The 6,000-nt window shown below is 42.2% G+C and overlaps 1 protein-coding gene across 4 annotated transcripts in view; it reads right to left on the reverse strand.

The window, feature by feature from the left end:
• ripor3 (RIPOR family member 3) overlaps positions 1 to 5,545 on the reverse strand; it is a 66,395-nt gene extending 60,850 nt beyond the window's left edge. For all 4 annotated transcript variants that reach the window (XM_064965440.1, XM_064965442.1, XM_064965443.1 and 1 more), the window contains exon 1: positions 5,139 to 5,545. The gene's annotated coding sequence lies outside the window, so the exon portion shown is untranslated. The remainder of the gene's footprint in view (positions 1 to 5,138) is intronic.
• Between the last annotated feature and the right edge of the window lie 455 nt (positions 5,546 to 6,000).

The raw sequence follows: 6,000 nt of genomic DNA on the forward strand, positions 1-6,000 counted from the left end.
TCTGATCTTTCAGCTCATACAAGGAGAAGACTGATCAGAGATGCAGCCAAGAGGCCCATGATCACTCTGGATGAACTGCAGAGATCTACAGCTGAGGTGGGAGACTCTGTCCATAGGACAACAATCAGTCGTATATTGCACAAATCTGGCCTTTATGGAAGAGTGGCAAGAAGAAAGCCATTTCTTAAAGATATCCATAAAAAGTGTCCTTTAAAGTTTGCCACAAGCCACCTGGGAGACACACCAAACATGTGGAAGAAGGTGCTCTGGTCAGATGAAACCAAAATTGAACTTTTTGGCAACAATGCAAAACGTTATGTTTGGCGTAAAAGCAACACAGCTCATAACCCTGAACACATCATCCCCACTGTCAGACATGGTGGTGGCAGCATCATGGTTTGGGCCTGCTTTTCTTCAGCAGGGACAGGGAAGATGGTTAAAATTGATGGGAAGATGGATGGAGCCAAATACAGGACCATTCTGGAAGAAAACCTGATGGAGTCTGCAAAAGACCTGAGACTGGGACGGAGATTTGTCTTCCAACAAGACAATGATCCAAAACATAAAGCAAAATCTACAATGGAATGGTTCAAAAATAAACATATCCAGGTGTTAGAATGGCCAAGTCAAAGTCCAGACCTGAATCCAATCGAGAATCTGTGGAAAGAACTGAAAACTGCTGTTCACAAATGCTCTCCATCCAACCTCACTGAGCTCGAGCTGTTTTTCAAGGAGGAATGGGAAAAAATGTCAGTCTCTCGATGTGCAAAACTGATAGAGACATACCCCAAGCGACTTACAGCTGTAATCGCAGCAAAAGGTGGCGCTACAAAGTATTAACTTAAGGGGGCTGAATAATTTTGCACGCCCAATTTTTCAGTTTTTGATTTGTTAAAAAAGTTTGAAATATCCAATAAATGTTGTTCCACTTCATGATTGTGTCCCACTTGTTGTTGATTCTTCACAAAAAAATACAGTTTTATATCTTTATGTGTGAAGCCTGAAATGTTGCAAAATGTTGCAAATTTCAAGGGGGCCGAATACTTTCGCAAGGCACTGTATATATATGAGATACTTATACATACATACATACATACATACATACATACATACATACATACATACATACATACATACATACATACATACATACATACATACATACATACATACATACATACATACATACATACATACATACATACATACATACATACATACATACATACATACATACATACATACATACATACATGCATACACACCTCAGTTGGAGGCAATGGGATGTTGGCTCTCGTTTGAAATGCAAAACACTCACAGGCCTGCATCCCATTCCCATCCTTCCTCTATTACTTCTCTCCTCATTCTTATGTTCCAGGCAGAGGCAAAATCCCATTGCGGGAAGAAAAATAAGAATTCACAGGGGAAGAATCAGTATTAAATGCTCTGGTACACCAGTGGGAAGTATATCCATTGAAGTCACTGCAAAACATTTTCCCCCACAACAACTAACGTTCAACAGAACTCCGAGCTCAATAACTTCATGATAAAGTCTTGTTTCCTATCAGCACTGTACCTTTTTAGTGGCATATTCCAATGCCTCCATACATTACTAATGTAAATGGTCATCTGGAAAAGTAAAACCGGGTATGTGACTCCAGAGGATGGGGGTGCAGAGAATGTTCCTATGTGTGCCATGGCATAGTTCCACAAATACCTTCCTGTAGTAGATGCCGTTGTTCTCCAAAGCCACAGAAAGTGACACCATTTTTCTCCAAAGCCACAGAAAGTGACACAATCCTATCAATTGTCATAGATGAACATCTACTGCCGACCTGTTTTGGTCAATCTTATTCCATATCTTTATTGGGTATGGACAGGCTAACTCTATCATAATGTCTAGTTAATCATTGCAACTCAGTAGGCCTACTGTTACAAGAGAGCCTTCTGAGGATGTTTCTATAACACATTTCCGTACACATTTTTTCCTCTCAGAGTAATCAATGTTTTGGGTGTTAGGCACCATTCTGGCTATTATTTCGAAACCAGGGAGGGATATGTGTGTGGATGTGTCCCAAATTAACCCTATTCCCTATGTAGTGCACTACAAGCTCAGAGGCCTCACCTCTGGGGGTGAGGAGGGAACATGGGGCACACAGAGGCCATGTGTCAGTCTTAAAAATAAATAGTTTGCAAACTTTTGCTAACGCTAGCTAGCACATTCCATTTGTTTTCTGTTAGCCAAACATTCTATACTAACTGTACTAATCAATATTCACATGCCGTTCTTATATGGCCTATTATCTAATATGTAATTAATTTGAAAGCTTTATTTTTCTCGGTGAAACGATACAGTTCTTATATGATCATTTACAATTTTTCCCATTTACTTTCTACAGTATTTGGACAGTAATTTGTTGTCGTTTCCTTTCCGGAAGGCTAATTTGTTTACTTAAGATATTCGATTTTGGGGGGATTGAAATGAAGATCTTGGAATATGGCTAGCTGCCATGGAGTTTATTATGTGCATGAGGAGTTGACATAAATCCACCTTATTTGGACAGTCCGGATATTCCATCTGTAGATGCTCTACAGATGGTCATACTATCAACAAACCAAGGTTATTATAGTAAACTAAAATTGAAACTAAAACAAAAGCTAATCATGATTTTATTTGAAGTGTTTCTAAAAATCCCCTATGGGAAAAATGAATGGTGGAAAAACAATAAGATCCATTTCTCTGTCTGTCCACTAGGTTTTATCGGTATTATGACACCTCCACGGTGGGGCTTTATTGAAAAAAAAAACATGCATCCTGTTTGCAATAAGGCACAAAAATGAAACTGCAAAAATGTTGCAAAGAAATTAACTTTATGTCCTGAATACAGTGTTTGGGGCAAATCCACTCTTCGTATTTTCAAGTATGATGCTGCCATATTTTCAATGGCTGCATCATTTTATGGGCATGCTTGTCATCAGCAAGGACTAGGGAGTTGTTTAGGATAAAAAGAAACGGAATAGAGCTAAGCACATGCAAAATCCTAGAGGAACACATAGTTCAGGCTGCTTTCCAACAGACTGCGAGACAAACTCACCTTTCAGCAGGACAATAATCTAAAACACAAGGCCAAATATGCACTGTATTAGGTTGTTGTCATGCTGAAAGGTGAGTTTGTCTCCCAGTCTGTTGGAAAGCAACCTGAACCAGGTTTTCCTCTAGGATTTTGCTTGACTGGCCTAGTTACAGTTGTGACTTAAATTGACTTGAAAATCTATGGCAAGACCTGAAAATGGCTGTCTAGAAAAGATCAACGACCAACTGGACAGAGCTTTAAGAATTTTTTAAATAATCCCATATGGGCCTCTTGAGTGGTGTAGTGGTCTAAGGCACTGCATCACAGTGCTAGCTGTGCCACTAGAGATCCTCGTTCAAGTCCAGGCTCTGTCGCAGCCGGCCGTGACCAGGAGACCCAGCACACAATTGGCCCAGCTTTGTCCGGGTTAGGGGAGGGCTTGGCCGGCAGGGATGTTCTTGTTCATGCACTGGCAACTCATTTGACGGGCCGGGCGCAGTGTACACCTGACAGGTGTACAGTGTTTCCTCCCTTGTGTCAAGAAGCAGTGCGGCTTGGCGGGGTTGCGATTCGGAGGACGCATGGCTCTAGACCATTGCCTCTTCCAAGTCTGTACCAATTGGGTAAAAAAATCCAGGTGTGCAAAGCTCTTAGACTTACCCAGAAAGACTCACAGCTGTAATTGCTGCCATAGGCGGTTGAATATCTAATAAAGATAAATTACATTATATTTTTTAAATGTTAGAATTTTTCCTCCACTTTGACAGAGTGTATTTTGTGTAGGTCATTGACAGTGAACTCCATGTTAATGGCTTGTCTAGGCAAGGTAATGGATCCTGAGAGCTGCTCAACTGACGTCTTTATTTTTCACTTTGATTTAAAAACATTTACCTCTTCCACTAAATTCCATCGCCATACGGTATGGGGAAAAAAACAGTTCTCACAACTGGAACTGAAACATTCATTCCTGGCTTGGATTTTCTCTCCCTTTCAGAGTTTCATATTTCTCAAGTGAGTAGTTTAATCTGGAATTCAGTTTCAGGTTCTCACAAAATGGTATCAATGCGAGTTGCAGGGGGGTGGTGGAGGAAGGGTGGGATGGGGATTGGTGGGTGGGATCGAGTGGACGAGGGTGGAGGGTTATGATGACAGTACACTACTAAGTGGGATAGCACCATTGAAAGCATGTCCTGGGTCTAAGGCATTGTTCAGTCATTTTTAAGAGGCATAGTTTAGCCATTTTTCACAACTTTGCCCTATTTATCTTTAAATGAAGGATTGCAGCAACCCTCCCTGTCACCCTGCTAATAAGCCTACATGGGACCTGTCCGACTCTTCCTTGGAGGCTGCTTTTGATTAGCGTGTGTCAAAGCTCTGTTAGCCCTCATTACTCACACCAAAGCGAGTATCACTTCAGAATAGACATCATCTGCTTTGCAATCTCTGGGAGAAACCCCAAGATAAAGTAGCCCAAAGAGAGCCCTAGTGTACAGTAAACAAAAATACCACTTCTACACAACCATGCAGCGTTATACAGTATTTAACTCGAAGCTAGAGGTTCCCCCAAGTGTGGAAAGCACAGCTTGAAAGCGTTCAGTCCCCTCAAGTTTTCCCATCAGATAGATTGGGGCTCACCATTTTCAGTGCACGTGCCAGAGTTTGAAAAATAAACACGGAGGCTGCAGACTTGTGAGAAGACATGAGGCTTACTTGTTTTGAAATATCGCCCTGCAGAAGTCAAACCTCTGCTCCAGCCTTGTTGTTTATGTTTGATCTGGCAAGCAACAGTCCAAGGGGTTCATGAGAAACTATGGCCGACATGCACTGTAAACAACTTTATCATCTGCATAGGCTCTCGGAAAATGCAAACATGTTTTTGGGCTAAAAGTTTCATTTTCATCCCCTGGAAACAAAATTGTACGTATGACTGTTATCCTGATGAGCGATTGCCTTGACATCTAAAAGGTGGACACTGAATGAACACAGCCAAAGCATGACAGAGCAAGAGGCAAAGTAAATAATGGAAGTACAGTATTAGCACTGAAAGCAAATGTTTGACCTTACCTGATAGAAAACACACTCCTATCCTAGGGTGAATGTGTATCCGACAGCCTCTTGAAGTGCCTCTGTGCTGCTCATCTCCAGAGCTATTGGTGTGTGTGTGTGTGTGTGTGTGTGTGTGTGTGTGTGTGTGTGTGTGTGTGTGTGTGTGTGTGTGTGTGTGTGTGTGTGTGTGTGTGTGTGTGTAGGCTGGGCAGCTGCCTGCTGACTCCTGATTGCAGAGAGACGGCTAAGCTGAGAGGCTCCAGGAGGTAGAAGTGACACTGGATTCCGAGAAGCTGCTTGGAAGAGAGGCTCGACACATCAAATACTACTCGGCAAACTCTCTCTCCCTCTCTCTGCTCCCACTCTCTCCTCTGCATCCTCTCTCTCTCTCTCTCCTGCTCCGTGTCATTTCCCCTCTCACGTCCAAGTTAAGGGTCTCCACTCCACTCCTCCCCTGCACTCTTTTCCCCAACCCCATATGCTTTGTCATTTCTCTCTCCTTCTCTTCCCCCGCCCATTGTTTTCAGTGTCATTTCTCTTCTTTTGTCTTGCTGGCCCAGAGTTACTTTAAAGCTGTAAATTAAAATGCCTCAGAGCCCTCTCCCCCTCCCTTTGGTCAGTTTCACGTTTGGCAGCTTGACTGAAACAGAAAACTTGGCAATCACACCGTCCATACAGCTCTATTACACAGAGTTATTGCAACTCTACTACACAAAGGAATAACCCAAGGGGTGTCATGTGGGGAAACCAGCAACACTGATTGAATTAAATGAACCCACAATACCTGTCACAAAATGTCTCTAGAGGTCCCAAATATACATTTTGAGAGAAGGGCGACATATTAACTCTTTCTCCCTTTCCATTTGAACACGTGCAAAAA

This window comes from Oncorhynchus masou, chromosome 5, assembly GCF_036934945.1.
Source record: "Oncorhynchus masou masou isolate Uvic2021 chromosome 5, UVic_Omas_1.1, whole genome shotgun sequence".
Taxonomy (NCBI): Eukaryota; Metazoa; Chordata; class Actinopteri; order Salmoniformes; family Salmonidae; genus Oncorhynchus; species Oncorhynchus masou.